The sequence below is a fragment of the Hylobates moloch genome, unplaced genomic scaffold (assembly GCF_009828535.3).
Source record: "Hylobates moloch isolate HMO894 unplaced genomic scaffold, HMol_V3 SCAFFOLD_8, whole genome shotgun sequence".
In the NCBI taxonomy this organism is placed as follows: domain Eukaryota; kingdom Metazoa; phylum Chordata; class Mammalia; order Primates; family Hylobatidae; genus Hylobates; species Hylobates moloch.
Genome location: NW_026652283.1, coordinates 3,967,338 through 3,981,062, shown reverse-complemented (window position 1 = coordinate 3,981,062; position 13,725 = coordinate 3,967,338).

The following is a 13,725-nucleotide window of genomic DNA, read 5'->3' as shown; positions in this document are numbered from 1 at the left end:
CTGCAGCACCTGCGCAGGTTTAGCACAGGAATGGGACGCAATGGCCATTTGCTGCATGAATGAATGGGGACAACCAATGCCCAGCCCCATTGCCTGTGTGTCCTATTGCTTCCCCAGTCTTCATTTCTGGAATAAAAAAAAATTTCAAAAATAATGAGTATTTTATAAACACAAGCATTAATAAAAATGGTTATTATGTTGATAAGAGCAATACAATACCTCTTAGATGTGGACCTTTCACTCAAAGTGTTTGAGTGGTCAGAAAGAAATTTTTTTTTTTTTTGAGACAGAGTCTCACTCTGTTGCCCAGGCTGGAGTGCAATGGTACGATCTCAGCTCACTGCAAGCTCTGCCTCCCGGGTTCACACCATTCTCCTGCCCCAGCCTCCCGAGTAGCTGGGACTACAGGCGCCAGCCACTAATTTTTTTTTTTTTTTGTATTTTTAGTAGAGATGGGGTTTCACCATGTTGGCCAGGATGGTCTTGATCTCCTGACCTCATGATCCGCCCACCTTGGCCTCCCAAAGTGCTGGGATTACAGGTGTGAGCCACTGCGCCCGGCCTAGAAAGAAATTATACTCCCCTGTTATCCCACCACAAGCCTTGCACTTGGGTGTACACACCCATACACAGGTACGTGCACACACATCTGGAAAGATGGTACTAGATTGTGATAAGAACAAAATCTCTGTAGTCAGACCCTTTGGGCTCAGGTCCCAGGTCTACCATTTCTGAACAGAATGACCTTGGACAAGTTACTTCACCTTTCTGAACTGCAATTTTCCTATATGTAAGATGGGGTGATAATAGCCCCCACCTCGCAGAGCTTGTTGTGAGGATCAATGAGGATAATATAAAGCGCCATAAAAAATGTAAAGGGGTACTGCTACCAATAGAGCAGCTGGGAATTAGGTGAACATGAATATTTAGAGTTTGCTCTGCCCGGGAGTCAGTGGAGGCAGGAAGAGAACAATGCGCATTCCTACTCTGCACAGACAGGGATAGGTGGATGGTGCTGTCACTGGAGATATTTCTGTAGATTAAGTTGCTAAACTTTCAGAGAGAAACCAGTGGGAAGCCAGGGAAGATTTCCTTAAAAGAGATGATTTTGAAAAATACCCAGGATGCCTGATGTCTCAGTGCTTATCCTCATTTTTTAAAAACCCAAATGCCTCAGTTATCTCTGATGCCTTTAAAGATGCTAGTACGGTAATAAATCATGACTTGTCTTTCTGATCTCTGTTGTGTGATCTATGTGTGCTCTTGGATTTCTGCCCATGCATGTCATTGTTGATGTCTGTACCCATCAGTTGTATAGCCAGTAGTTCTCTATGTGAAGATTGCAGCCCCATGCCACAAGCAATTGTAACAAATATCAAAACACTTTGAGTCATGATGCTTCTTAGGTCAAGGAACTAGGTCAAACGGAGCCAAAGGACATTTCAGGAGCCCTATTTCTTCAGCTGATTTCTCCTCTGTTCTCCCTAGCCCCTTGTGTATTCCAGCCGTAACTCCTGCTGAACTTGGCTTAATATTTTGATCTTAGTTTTCATCCTGGTGGCCCAAACTTATGAACCATTCTTTTTTCTTATGATATGGAGACTTAACACCTTTGTTTAACATTTTCACAGTGGCCTTCCAGAGCTGGCCACACCACTCAGCAGCACTCTGCTCATTCTGGGGCAGCCTTCAGGGCATGGTGTACAGAACGGGAAGAAAACTGACATTCTAGTCTTCTTTATGCTACCAAGTAACTGTGTGACCTTGGGTGAGTTGCCTTACCACTCTCGTCCTCAGTTTGTTCCTCTGTTAAAATTTTGGGCTGGATCCATGCCTTCTTGCTCTAAAGTTCTGTGATTTATATGTTTTGCCACAGTGAATGGGAAAAAAAAATCCCTGACCTTTGAATTCCTCCAAGGTCCCATCCTTCCTGTGGCCTTCCTGTAGTCTGTGGCTTGTGCACTATTAAAGAGTTAAGTTCTCGCTCGTGGTCAGCAGACAGGCTTTGCTTGTGGTCATGTAGGGATGCAGGCACCTTTCCTCTCATGGCTGTGCCTTCTCTAGGTCCAAAGGGGGAAAGAGATGGGGAATGAAACAGTATTGGTTTCTATGGGTCAGGCTGGAACAAAGTATACATGACTTTGCTCTCTTTCCATTGGCCATGATTTAGTCACATGATGACCTCTCGTGGCAAGGGAGACTGGAAAATGAAATCTGATTGTCTGAAGGAAGAGGACATAGCCATGGGGAGCACCAGCAGTGTGGGAAACCTGGGCACAGCTTGCCTTGAGGTAGAGGCTGGCATGGATCGCCTCTGGGAAGCATGCAGATCTCTTTCTGCACAGAGGTTCTCACATACCAATTTAAGCCAGTGAGTCAGTTGACTGTAATGAAAAATATGTTCATTCAGCAAATAGTTGTTAACATCACATTTGCACCAGGAACTATGAATACACTAAAAATGAATAATTCATAGTCCGAGGCCTCAGGGAGCTCAGTCTAGCAGATGAGCTAAGACAAAAACAATTGTCATATGCAGTAGTATGTATATACTATAATGCGTACATGTAACCAGTATAGGAGAGAGACAATGTGTCATAGGATTTCTAGAATGGAGAATTATAGTGTTTGATGGACGCCTTGGAAAACAGGAGGGAGTCTTACAGAGGGACACATGATGGGAAAGAGGTGAGCAGAGTCGGGGAGAGACAACAGAATGTAATGCCGTGGTGGAAGGATGAGAGTTAGCAGGTCTGAAAGAGTTTAGACTGCGTTTGTTATAAAATGAGTGCCACTGACAGTCTTGAGCATTTGAGCCTGTGGGCTTTAGAGGAAAAAGGGATCTCTGGCCACATATCATATTCTCCACCCTTGGCCCAGAGCCTTGCCCTGCAAAGGCTAACCTGGTTCTGGAAGGAACAGGAGAAAATTGTGGATGACTTAGACGCCTGGAAAATCAAACCAAACCCAGGTCCACAAAAGGGGTGGTGGTGGAGAGGGACGGAGAGGTACTACGGCTGATCTAAGGACATCTCTCCTGGAGACCCACATTTTGGGGAGAGTAAACATTCACTGACCTCTAGTGGTCAAAATGGCGCCCAAGCGGTCCCACAAGCCGGGCTGCACAAGTCTGTCGCAAATAATAGCTGTTGGGGAAGAAATTGCTTAGATTAAATCCTCTCTTCTTTCCAACCTCTCCTTTTTCAGCCTCCATGGGCATTCCCCCTTCATCTAACTAAATCTCTCCACCACTCACCGTCCCAACAAGGGTGCCTGGCCCAAGCTGGGGCGCTTCAGGAATGAAGGAGACAAATGGTGCCCATCCCGTCTCAGTGTGGGCCACAGCCTGCTGATGCTATTCTTACTTCATGAAGCTTCCTGGCTGTCAGTGGATAGCAATGCATATATTAAAAGTCAGTATCCTACTTAAGGTTAAATTTTATTAGAGTGTGAAGTGGGGTTAAGTTTTCTAATAATAATCACTAATGCTTAAGGAGCACTATAAGCCAGATGCCATTCTAAGCACTTTATACTGATTGATTGATTGAGACGGAGTCTTACTCTATTGCCCAGGCTGGAGTGCAGTGGCACAATCATAGCTCACTACAGCCTCCAACTCCTGGGCTCAAACAATCCTCCCACCTCAGCCTCCCGAGTAGCTGAGACTACAGGCGCGCACCACGATGTCCAGCTAATTTTTCACAGTTTTTGTAGAGATAGACTATCCCTATGTTGTTCAGGCTGGTTTCAAATTCCTGGGCTCAATTGATCCCCCTGCCTTGATCTCACAAAGAATTGGGATTATAGTTATGAGCCACCGTGGCCAGTCCTCAGTACTTTACGTGTGTGTGTGTGTGTGTGTGTGTGATAAATATATGTGTGTTTACTCCTTATAAAAACTCTTAGAAGTAGGCACTGTTGTTTTCTCTCATTTTAAAGATGAGGAAATTGAGGCACGAAGAGGTTGAGTAACCAGCTCAAGGTCGCAAAGCTAGGTGGTGTAATTGCAGAACTTGTGCTTTTAGCGCAGAATGTTGTCCCAGGGTCATCTTGGACTAGCCACGCAACACTGACATTTCCAAGGACCCGAGCCTCAGATTCCTCATCTGCCATGTGATGGGGTTGGACTAGGAGCGGAGGTTTCAGACTTTCCTTAGAGGTGGATCAAACATACACAACAGATAACAGGGCATTTGCTGGAGTTAAAGCCGGGACCCAATAACCCTACTCACTTTTCCTCTCCTCCCCAGCTGCTTTGGTTCTTAAACTCTTGGGAAACATCTCAGGACTCCAATGAACTACTGGTACTTATTAGCATGTCTTGTATTTCAGGCATTGTATTAGGTGTTTTAGAAATATCACACACTTAATCCTCACAACCATCTCATGAGGGAGCTGTTATTATGCTCAGTTTACAGATGAGTAAACCAAAGCACAGAGAGAATGAAACAGCCCAAAGTCACGGAGCTAGCAAGCAGCAAAGCTGGAATGCAAAGGCCGGACCTTTTCACAGCCCCTCTGACAGCAAGAACTGTGCTGGAAATCAGTGTATTGGGGTCTGGTTCCAAGCATACTCCTGAGTCACAGTGCCAGGGAAGGAGAAGGTGAAGATGATCCCTCCTGCTGGGAGTGGGGGAAGCTGAGTAGAGGTAAGCTTACAGCTGGTACCAGGACCCACTGGGGCAACCCTGGCCCAGCTCAGGCCACCTCAAGCGCATAGTTAATCACCAGAGCCACAGCCATCTCTGCCTTGCAGAAGGTGTAGGTCAAAGGAAACTGTTGTGATTTAAGCTTTTACTCTCAGGTTTCTTTCTAGTGTCTGGCACCCGCACCTAGGAGGCAATAGAAGCAGAAGTGTGTGCCACCAGCCCAGACATGAGCCGCCTCTAGGAGGAAGCAGCAAGCCCTTGCCGAGCAGGGCTGTGGGCTAAGTCCACGTCACTCAGCCTACTTGGTGGCTGCTTATCTCAAATTGGCAGTGAAGGAGAAATTGTTGGTTAGGGGCCCCTGGGAGGCTTTCTTTTTTGCAAAGCATGTGTTTGTTCTCAAGTTTGTGGTTGTTGCTCTAAATCCAGAGTCTAGACAGAAAAATAATATCAACAGGTCCTCAGTGCCCTCTCCCAATTTAAAAAAGACCTTTGAAGGACGGCAGCTTGGTGAAAGAGAATCAGAAGGTCCGTGTGTTAGTCCCAGCTCTGCTCTTACTGGCTGTGTGACCTTGGGTTAACCTCATTCCCTCTCTGGACTTAGAGAGGGGAAGCGACTTACTAAGTTCACCCAGCAAGCTATGACACAGTAGCACTTAAAGCTCAGCCCCTGCTCCTTTCTCCAGCACCACGGAATGGATGGATTCATTAAATCACTGGACTTATTCAGAGTTAACAGATATTTACTAAGCTCTCCCTCTGTGCCAGGGACTGTGCTAAGAACCAGGAATCCTGTGATGAACAAACACACTCCAAATTGGAGGGGAAATCTGAAACCATCTAGTCGTTTGCACTCCATTTAAGGATGAAGAAAGTAAGGCCCAAAGCACAGTGACCTGCTCAAGGTCACAGAGAAGGTGATGTGGTGTACAACGACCTTGGCGGCATGCTGACCGTGAAGACAAACTGCAGAGATTGATGTGGTATATTTAGCTGAATTTTGTGACTAAGGGCTGTTAAAGAATGAGAAGAGAAGAGAGAAAGCCTTATTTGGAGGCCTAGAAGTCACAGACTGAGAGGTCAATGCCAAGTCTTTCATTTCCCACTGTGGCTTTTTGTGCTCTCTCTAGGAATAGCAAGAATGTTGTACATAGCTGGGAATGAAAGCGAGGAAAATGGTACCGGGATAAAGTTTGAGAAAACTATTTCCTTGTAAAGTCCGTGCTCCAACATTGGCTGTGTGATTAACAGCGAAGTGCCCCTGCACTGTTTTCGTACCGTCTCAACTTGATGAATCTGAGGATGTATCCAAGGATGGCGGATCCTGAGACTCACAGACCAAAGGCATGTCAGATGCAAGACTGCCTTGTGATCATAAGAAACACGTTGCCAACTGAGTTTTGATGACACTTATTTTTCCTCCTATAAAACCTGAGCGTTCTAGTTAAAGACTGGAAGCATATGCTAATTTTGTGTGAACTGACTTACGGGTTATTATAAAGCTCACCATTTCAAGTGAGTCTGAGTCTATTGTTAACCAGAATATCATTCCCTCATTTGTCTTTTCAGTAAGTTTTGGTTTTAAATTTTATATCAGATTGTTTTCGTGTCTGACTTATTAAATATGGCCATCGTTGAACATGAACTCTAAGATAAATCCAAAGAGGCAAGGAATAAAATTTGAATTCACTCTTGATGGGCCATCTACATAGATGCTGTCTTCATCATTTACTTACTCAGCCACCAGTGAAGAAACAAAAATAAATAAGAAAGGGCTCTTGTCTTTGAGGAATTTGCAGTCTACTGGAGGAAGTAGTTGCATGAAGAGAATATCTGAGTATAATGCAATGCACGCTCTTACAAAAACATACTGAATGTGCAGTGGTGAAGGCTATACTTTTAAGAAAAGATGAAGCACTTCCACTTTCCTATACCATAAGCCCCTACAAAAAGAGAATGTATTTCATGCCAGCTCATAGAATGGAAACATAAGGCCCAGAGCAATTGTGCGCACTAAAGCAAGAATTAGGAGATCCACCATCCCGAGCACTTTTTCACAGAACCTCCAACAGCCCAGCTCGCTTCCCCTGCAAAGCCTGAGCTCACACAGGCCATGGCTCCTTCAGGACTTGGGCATCCCCTGAAGGTGGTGGGCCTCAGCCCGGTGAACTGCTGGGACTGGCAGCTTCTGAGCTCTCCTGGCTGGGAAGGAAGAGGGGGAGGACTGAGCCCCTGCTAAGTCGCTCAATGACTTTTTCTTATCAGTATTTGTCCAGGTTCCTGTATGGAGGTCACCTGCCCTGAACACTAAACTCAGAGAGGTGAGGATGGTCTCTTGAAGGGCAAGAGTACTCAAAAAACTAGCAGAACTGGGAAACCAGAAAATTGGGGTGCAGAAGGAAATGGGGTGGAGAGAAGAGGGAGTCCGGCTAATGCGGGGAGTTTATAGTTTCTAGATCTAGTCAGATCCCACCTGGTGGAGGTCCAGGCTTCACCAGCCTTACGTCCACCATGAGGGAGGAGCATGTGCCGGCCCTGAGTGTTCATGTCCGAGCCCGACCACAGCTGAGTCGCAGGCTGAATCCATCTGTGGAGATTGGCCCCAGGGTGACCTTGGCCTCTTTCAAAACCTGTTCAGTCAGGCCCAGGATGGGAGGAACGGCAGAAGGCCAGATGGCAGGGGTTGAAGCTGGGGTGGGCGCCATGGCTGATGGGTTCAGGGCCCCTGGCTGGACTTCTGTCCTCATCCTTGTCAAACATTCCTGCTTGTGGCTAGCAGGAAGAAGTGGTGGCTGTGGAGAATTAGTAATGAGATATGGAGTCGTTCACCTCCAGGTCACTAGTTCAAAACCAGGTCACCAGTGAGTCAAAGTTCCAACCAAGGGGGCATGGTGGGGGTTTCATCTGAGTGGCTTGAAGGCAGATATTTGCCCTCCCAGAAGACAGCTCAGGCAGGTCAATGGGGGCCTCAGGGCAAGGAGCTCTGTCCCGCTGACATGAGGTGCAGGTCTGGAGAGGCCTCCACTGCCTTCTGGCTCCATTCTCTCCAAGACCTCCCTTCTCTGCCCCCAGGCCAGGTCACATATTCATGTCAAAAGAACCCAGGTAGGCAGCATTTACTCAGATAATCTGGTGACAGCCCTGTTTACTTAGAAATGTCTGCTCTCTGAGGGCAGAGGCGGTATCTCTCTAGCACATATTTTATTATTATTTTTGGCCTTATCATTATCTAAATTTGTTTATTTACTTGTTTGTTTATTGTCTACTACCTGAACCCCACCACTATTAATACTTAAGCTCTTTAAAGATGGAGACCTCACGGACGCCTGGCGCTTTTTAGGTACTTAAGATTGCTAATTAAATGAATGAGTCCATTAAAAAAGAATGAATTCCTGGTGCCTGCCTCACACTGTCTGGCAGAAAGGATGTGCTCAAAGATATTTGCTGAATAAATAGATGAACAAATAAATGGATGGATCACAGAATGAAAGTTTTGAGAAATAATCAGTTTCTAGCACGCCAATGATAACATTTTACAGATAGAGAATTAGGAAGTTTTTCTTTTCTTTTTTTTTTTTCAGACGGAGTTTCGCTCTTGTCGCCCAGGCTGGAGTGCAATGGTGCAATCTCTGCTCACTACAACCTCCACCTTCCAGGTTCAAGCTATTCTCTTGCCTCAGCCTTCTGAATACCTGGGATTACAGACGCATGCCACCACGGCCGGCTAATTTTTGTATTATTAGTAGAGACAGGGTTTCACCATGTTGGCCAGGCCGGTCTTGAACTCCTGACCTCAGGTAATTCGCCCCCCTCAGCCTCTCAAAGTGCTAGGATTACAGGCGTGAGCCACCGCACCCGGCCAGGAAGCTTTTCTTAACACCAACCTAAAGTCTCCAAACCAAAAGCAGAGTGCTTGGCTCACATTAGGTGCTTGGAAAATGTTTCTTGAGTGGATGAATGCTAAGTGGATGAGTAAATGGATGGATGGATGGACGGACGGATGGATGGAGCAAACAAATAAGACTAGCATGCATGATGAAGCAAAACCCAAAACAATTTATCAAAATTATTTTTTTCGTCTTTATCCAAAGTGATAGCCTTTTGGTTTCTGTCAGGCCTCTGAGCCCAAGCCAAGCAATCGCATCCCCTGTGACTTGCACGTATACATCCAGATGGCCTGAAGTAACTGAAGATCCACAAAAGAAGTAAAAATAGCCTTAACTGATGACATTCCACCATTGTGATTTGTTTCTGCCCCACCCTAACTGATCAATGTACTTTGTAATCTGCCCCACCCTTAAGAAGTTTCTTTGTAATTCTCCCTACCCTTAAGAATGTACTTTGCGAGATCCACCCCCTGCCCACAAAACATTGCTCTTAACTCCACTGCCTATCCCAAAACCTGTAAGAACTAAAGATAATCCACCACCCTTTGCTGACTCTCTTTTCGGACTCAGCCCGCCTGCCCCCGGGTGAAATAAACAGCCGTGTTGCTCACACGAAGCCTGTTTGGTGGTCTCTTCACACGGACGCGAGTGAAAGTTTCCCTCTCTTCATAACTATAGATCTGGAATTTTCTCATGCATTCAGTTTCTGCCTAGTTAAGTTTATTCAATCATTCATTTATGTGTTTAGCCAACACTCGCTGACATGGTTTGGCTGTGTCGCCATCCAAATCTCAACTCGAATTGATCTCCCAGAATTCCCAAGCGTTGTGGGAGGGACCCAGGGGGAGGTAATGGAATCATGGGGGCCGGTCTTTCCTGTGCTATTCTCGTTACAGTTAATAAATCTCACGAGATCTGATGGGTTTATCAGGGGTTTCCGTTTTCGCTTCTTCCTCATTTTTCTCTTTCCGCTGCCGTGTAAGAAGTGCCTTTTGCCGCCCGCTATCATTCTGAGGCCTTCCCACCCATGTGGAATTGTAAGTCCAATTAAACCTCTTTTTCTTCCCAGTTTCAGGTGTGTCTTTATCAGTAGCGTGAAAACGGACTAATACACTCACTGAGTGTGTTCAATGTGCCAGGTACATACAGGGGTGAGTGAGACACAGCCTAGCCCTGTGACCAGAGGTGGAGTCATGTTCACACTTGTGTCCATGCCAGTCAATATGCCATGGGTTACAACAATGAGTAAGGCAGCCTGGTGGTGTTCTGGTGGTGTTATCTGTCTTAGATTACAAATACCTACTCAGTTAGATATAGCAGCAGAACTTAGTCATGAATCAGGACTAACATGTAATCAAAATTGTAGATGGGCCGGGCATGGTGTCTCATGCCTGTAATCCCAGCACTTTGGGAGGCCAAGGCAGGTGGATCCCTTGAGGTCAGGAGTGGAGACCAGCCTGGCCAACATGGTGAAACGCCATCTCTACTAAAAATGTAGAAATTAGCTGGGCTTCGTGGCGTATGCCTGTAATCCCAGCTACTCGGGAGGTTGAGGCACGAGAATCACTTGAACACAGGAGGCGGAGGCTGCAATGGGCCAAGATCGCACCTCTGCACTCCAGCCTGGGTGGGCAACAGAGCAAGACTCTGTCTCAAAATAAATAAATAAATAAATAAGTTGTAGATGGACTGTTTTAAATCTATTTTCCATGTATTGTGGCTCACTTAGCACTTCTGACAATTAGTGGCTATGTGGAGATTTTGAATAAGACTGCTTATGACACCCACAGAGGTCATAATTTCAAACTATGCTTCTCTTGGCAAGAATCAAGTAGTCTCGCAATTCCAGAAAATTGCTATAGCATTAATGAGAGTATCCACTGCATGCCAGGGATTGTGCTAAGGGTTGGGGATGGTAGATAAAACCCCGTGTTGGCCCTCTAGAAGATCTGAATCTAGTCAAAACATAAAAACAAAGACTGTGCAATGTAATAACGATCACAAACAAGGAATATTCAAATGCAGTGGGAGCATAGGAAAGAACTTCATTGATTGTGTTTTGGGAAGTTGGAGTGGGTTTTACAGACGAGTTAATATTTCAGGTTTGCTTTGGCCAGAGAATAAAAGTCTGCGAAAGGGAAAACAAAGACGCTTTGGGAGAAGGGCATGGCATAGCCTAAGTTTGACAGTTGTAGATGTATGAAAATTTGTAGAACCATGAGTTGTCTGTGTGGCTAGAACATAGCATGTGCAGAAGAGAGAGATGGAAATGAACTGGAAACGCTGGTATGAACAGACTGTTTTCTTTTTTCTTTTTTTTTTTTTTCGGTGACAGAGTTTCACTCTTGTTGCCGAGAATGGAGACTAATGGTGCGATCTCGGCTTACTGCAACCTCCGCCTCCCAGGTTCAAGTGATTCTCTTGCCTCAGCCTCCTGAGTAGCTGGAATTACAGGCATGCACCACCACGCCTGGCTAATTTTTGTGTTTTTGGTAAATATGGGGTTTCCTCATGTCGGTCAGGCTAGACTCGAACTCCCGACCTCAGGTGATCTGCCCACCTTGGCCTCCCAAAGTGCTGGGATTAGAGGCGTGAGCCACCGCACCTGACTGCTTTCTAAAGGCAATGCTAAAGAGCTTAGTTGTAATGCCCAGGTAATAGGGGGTCATCAAATTAGGATTTTTGACCACTTACGTCAGGGGGTTAGGTCTCCATTTCCTACAATATGGCAGCTTAGATGACCTAACAACTTTCCTACAAATGCTGAATAAATGATAATGTACATTTTTCCAAATGCAAAGCTGAACTCACAAGAAAATAAGGAAGACCTCCTGGAGGGAAGGCAAGCAAGAATTGAAAACAAGTGCCGTCACTGAATGGAATGAGGTGAGGCAACTCAGGGTGTTGGGACAAGTACTGAGGGGACTGGGTTTTTAGGCATTTCAAATTGAACATTTAAAAAGTGTAGAATGGGGCCGGGCGCGGTGGCTCACGCCTGTAATCCCAGCACTTTGGGAGGGCAAGGCGGGTGGATCACGAGGTCAGGAGATCAAGACCATCCTGGCTAACACGGTGAAACCCCGTCTCTACTAAAAATACAAAAAATTAGCCAGGCGTGGTTGCAGGTGCCTGTAATCCCAGCTACTCAGGAGGCTGAGGCAGGAGAATGGCGTGAACCCAGGAGGCGGAGCTTGCAGTGAGCCGAGATGGCGCCACTGCACTCTAGCCTGGGCCACAGTGCGAGACTCTGTCTCAAAAAAAAAAAAAAAGTGTAGAATGGGTTTTTCAGGTCCACAGGAATATTGACTATGAAGCCTGTGCCTGTGCTAGGTGGAGAGTTGAAATTAAGGCCTTCAGGTAAAACCAGAAAAGATTTGTAAGGAAGGAAACACTCTACTCACCTACGGAGAAGGTGCCTTTGACTGTTGAGACTGAGCTATGAGTAGAAGGGAAAAAAATGTCCCTGAAATTTCATAACCACGTGACCAGCTTCCTGAGAGTCAGAGGTTTGCATTTACCTTACTCGAGTGGTCTGGGAGCCCCTAAGTTAACAAAATAATGAGAAGTCCTCTTTGGTGGATGATACTACTGGGGCCCCAAGAAGAATCATCCACAAAATGGACCTGGTAGGACTCAGGCTTAATGCATTTCTCTCAGAATTCTCACTGTCAAAGTGGTGAATCATCAATTCTGAAGTTATAGTCAGAATTGAGTCTTACAATTACAGAACTGTGAGTTCTACAAGAGTAGTCTCAGCTGGGCACGGTGGCTGGCCCCTGTAATTCCAGCATTTTGGGAGGCCAAAGCAGGCAGATCTCTTGAGTTCAGGAGTTTGAAACTAGCCTTGGCAACAGGGTGAGACCCTGTCTCTACAAAAAATACAAACAATTAGCTGGATGTGGTGGTGTGCACCTGTAGTCACAGCTACTTGGGAGGCTGAGGCAAGAGGATCACCTGAGCCTGGGGGCTTGAGCCTAGGTGACAGAGTAAGACACTGCCTCAAAGAAAAAAAAAAAAGTAGTCTCACAGAATAGTCTCATAACCTGCTGTCAGCAAACGTCAGCAGATACAACAGGCAACAGGTGTAGACTACTAAGAATCAGAAAATAGAGCTATTGAAGAGAGACAATAGCTTAGTATTTTTTTTTAAAAGTTAGAGATGGCTGGGCGCGGTGGCTCATGCTTGTAATCCCAGCACTTTGGGAGGCCGAGGCGGGCGGATCACGAGGTCAGGAGATCGAGACCATGGTGAAACCCCGTCGCTACTAAAAATATAAAAGAATTAGCCGGGCGTGGTGGCGGGTGCCTGTAGTCCCAGCTACTCGGAGAGGCTGAGGCAGGAGAATGGTGGGAACCCGGGAGGCAGAGCTTGCAGTGAGCCGAGATCGCGCCACTGCACTCCAGCCTGGGAGACAGAGCGAGACTCCATCTCAAAAAAAAAAAAAGTTAAAGATATATAAAGAAAAAATGGAAAAAATAAAAACCGTAAGACACTATGAATGAAACCCAGACAGATTCGAAAAACAGAACTTAGAAGAAAAGTGTAGTAATTGATGTGGCTTACATGTAACTGTAGTGGGAATATAAGAGCTGGAAGATTTGAGAAAACTGCCCAAAATACAACACAGAGACATAAAGAGACAGAAAAGACAAAAGCAAGATTAAGAGACGTGAAGGACAGAATAAGGGTAAATGTATTACTAATAGAAATTTCAGGAGGAGAACATTAAGAGGATGAGGAGAGGAATTAATCAAACAGAAAATGGCTAGGAATTTTCCAGAATCTATGAAAGAAATGAATCTTCAGGGCAGGAAATGAGTCCTGAGAAAAATCAATGAATGAAATCAGTACCAGTTCACATCACAGAGAAACTCTTAAAAACGCAAAATAAAGATATTTTTAAAACAACTAGAGAGAAGTGTGGATTGCCTGTAAAGCAACTAACTGACTTTTCAAAAGCAATGATGGAAGCCAAAAGCCCATGGAATGATATTTTTAAAGCATTGAGAGAAAATAACTGTCTGCCTTCATTTTTACCTCTTTTAACTATCATTTTAAAACAAGGGGAAATAAAGATATTTTTACACAATGACCAGGAGAATTTACCATTCAAGGACTCTTGTGGGAAAGATATTCTAGACTCTGGACTTCAGGATAGAAAAAATTGAACCCTAAGGGAGGTGAAGGCAAG